Source organism: Eptatretus burgeri, chromosome 6 (assembly GCF_056783735.1).
Source record: "Eptatretus burgeri isolate ZD-2024b chromosome 6, Ebu_testis_v1, whole genome shotgun sequence".
Lineage (NCBI taxonomy): Eukaryota > Metazoa > Chordata > Myxini > Myxiniformes > Myxinidae > Eptatretus > Eptatretus burgeri.
Genome location: NC_140966.1, coordinates 94,967,616 through 94,970,391, shown reverse-complemented (window position 1 = coordinate 94,970,391; position 2,776 = coordinate 94,967,616). Strand labels below are relative to the sequence as shown.

The 2,776-nt window shown below is 43.0% G+C and overlaps 1 long non-coding RNA gene across 2 annotated transcripts; it reads right to left on the bottom strand.

Moving 5' to 3' along the window:
- Positions 1-973: 973 nt before the first annotated feature.
- Positions 974-2,384, bottom strand: LOC147025373 (uncharacterized). 2 transcript variants are annotated; one of them, XR_015058863.1, is made up of 4 exons: positions 2,299-2,384; positions 1,980-2,204; positions 1,421-1,887; positions 974-1,139 (listed from the first exon to the last, which is right to left on the bottom strand). It is a non-coding gene; the product is annotated as an uncharacterized LOC147025373 (long non-coding RNA). The 2 variants fall into 2 exon arrangements; XR_015058862.1 differs by lacking the exon at positions 2,299-2,384 and having other exon boundaries at positions 1,980-2,235.
- Between the last annotated feature and the right edge of the window lie 392 nt (positions 2,385-2,776).

Here is a 2,776-nt window from a genome sequence, read left to right as displayed (position 1 = left end):
GGTTTTACGAAATGATGGACGAAAGAACTTTTTACAATTGTTGATGTAATAGATACGGTTCCTTGGACTTATAAGATATATGATTTGGAAGGGGAAGAGATTTTAGGTTCATTTTATTCACAGGAATTACAAAAGACAAAGATAAATTGAAATTTTTTGACTCCTCCCCTTTTTGACTCCGCCCACACAAAACCCACCCACATAAACCCCACCCCACACAAGCTCCACACAAACCCCACCCCACACAAACCCCACACAAACCCCACCACAAGCTCCACACAAGCTCCACACACACAAACCCCACACAAGCTCCAGCCATATTCATCATATTCACATAATTAGTGATTAGTTAATTAGTTCCCCACACACAACATGTTTATTCAATTAAAAAATTATCCACCCATCCACACAAGCTCCACTCATCCACCCATCCACCCATCCATTTATCCACACAAACCTCATCCACATAAGCCTCATCCACATTCACCCCTCCCACATAAACCCTGCCCACACAAGCCCCACCCACATAAACCCTGCCCACATAAACCCTGCCCACATAAACCCCTCCCACACAAGCTCCACCCACATAAACCCTGCTCACACAAACCCCACCGAATCCCACCCACATAAACCCCACCGAAGCCCCGCCTACACAAGCCCCACCCACATAAACGCCCTCCCACAAGCCCCGCCCACACACGCCCCGCCCACACCGAAGCCCCGCCCACATAAACCCCACACACAAGCCCCGCCCACACACGCCCCGCCCACACAAGCCCCGCCCACATAAACCCCACCCACACAAGCCCCACCCCCTCATCCCCCTGTGCGCCCCCACCTTTGACCCACCACCTCCCTCATCCCACCCCCACCCTTCACACACACAAATGGGGAAGGGAGGGGTGGGATGAGGGGGTGATGGGTCGTTGGGGGAGCGCACCTAAAACCCCCCCCTCCCCCCCCCCCCCTCTCCTTCATGTCTTGATTCTCTTTTTGAAATTCAAAATCAAGTAATTGTAAACAAAACAAATATAATTAATCAAAATTGAAAATATTAAATATTCATTTGCGAGAATGTATAATCTTTCCCAGCAATCTTCTTCAGATGTCTTGTGATGTCGAAACTCAGACACCATATTCTGTTTTGAAACAAAAAGTGGATAATAATTAGGTTTTATAAAGATAATTACATGGTAATATGAGTAAGCCTGGTGTTGGTTCTAAGTTCAAGCCTCGTTGACCACTGAATTAACACACCAGGAGGCCGACTCAGCCTGTTATCCTTCCAAGGCCAATAAAATGAATTCCAGTGTACTGACAAAACCACGTCCAAACTAATGATCCAACCAACATAAGGCGACATTCCAAAGAGAGCGAGTGATATTAATAAACACAAAAATAATAATTCAGAAACATTTACCTCCAGAAAATCATGTGTTGTACCAGATTGCTTCAACAGCTTATGTTGTGTGATCGAGCTGAAAAAAAATAAAATAATGAGTCAAGGGTATAGATGGAGAGACAGACAGAGAGAGGTAGGTAGAAAGACAGACAGAGAGAGATACAAAGAGACAGACAGGGAGAGATAGAGAGAGACAAACAGACAGGGAAAGAGACACACACACACACACACACACACACACACACACACACACACACACACACACACACACACACACACACACACACACACACACACACACACACACACACACACACACGTCTCACCATTGGTTTAATTAATTCGAGATCAGAGGCCGTGATAAGACTTCGTACCAGTCATTATAAATGTTTTTCAATTCTCTTCTAAAATCATTGACCTCTTCAATAAGAGCATTCATTTGATGCACCTCATCGTGATATGTAAACTCCACTTCTTCCAAGGACCTGCCAGGAAAAAATTTTTTTTTCGCATTATCACGATTTAATTTATAATCAATTGCTTCATCGTTCAAAGAGGAAACCATACACAAACTTACCAACTTTGTAGTGAGCTGTTATCTTCATCGGAAGAGAGCAAGTCCATGTCTCAGTTTTTTTTACCATTGGTACAAGATGGCAAAAAGATCAGAGGCCGTGATAAGACGTCGTGTCAGTCATTAAAAATGTTTTTCAATTCTCTTCTAAGATGATTGACCTCTTCAATAAGAGCATTAATTTCATGCACCTCGTCGTGATATGTAAACTGCTCTTCTTCCAAGGACCTGCCAAGAAAAAAAAATATATATCAGAATTATCACGATTTAAGTTATAATCAATTGCTTCATCGTTCAAAGAGGAACCCATACACAGGCTTACCAACTTTGTGTTGAGCTGTTTTGTTCGCGGAAGAAAGATCGCTCATGTCTCAGTTGTAAAAATGAAAATCCCGTCTGGCAGAAACTTTGTCTGGCGAATCACTTACCTTCATAGCTTCATAAGCGTGCTTATGTGTCTCTTGAGCTTCATAAGCGTGTCTCTTTGCCATTTTCGGGGTTGTTAAAACAGCAATGTTCTGCATACCGCACATACCTGTTCTTTTATACACACAAAGGGCGCACTGCACTATAGGGCGCGTCGCACATTTTGACAAAAATCTAAGACGTTTATATGCGCCTTATAGTCGTGAAAATACGGTATAAGGCAACGATGAGGAGATTGCTTAATCATTGGGTGTGGCCACAGGAAATGACGCTTCGGGCGAGACAGCTTGGAAAATAACTGGGCGATATATTCTCAAATTGTATGAATCATTTTTAAAACATACTTAAAATGCCCTAAAATAATTTTGATTAAA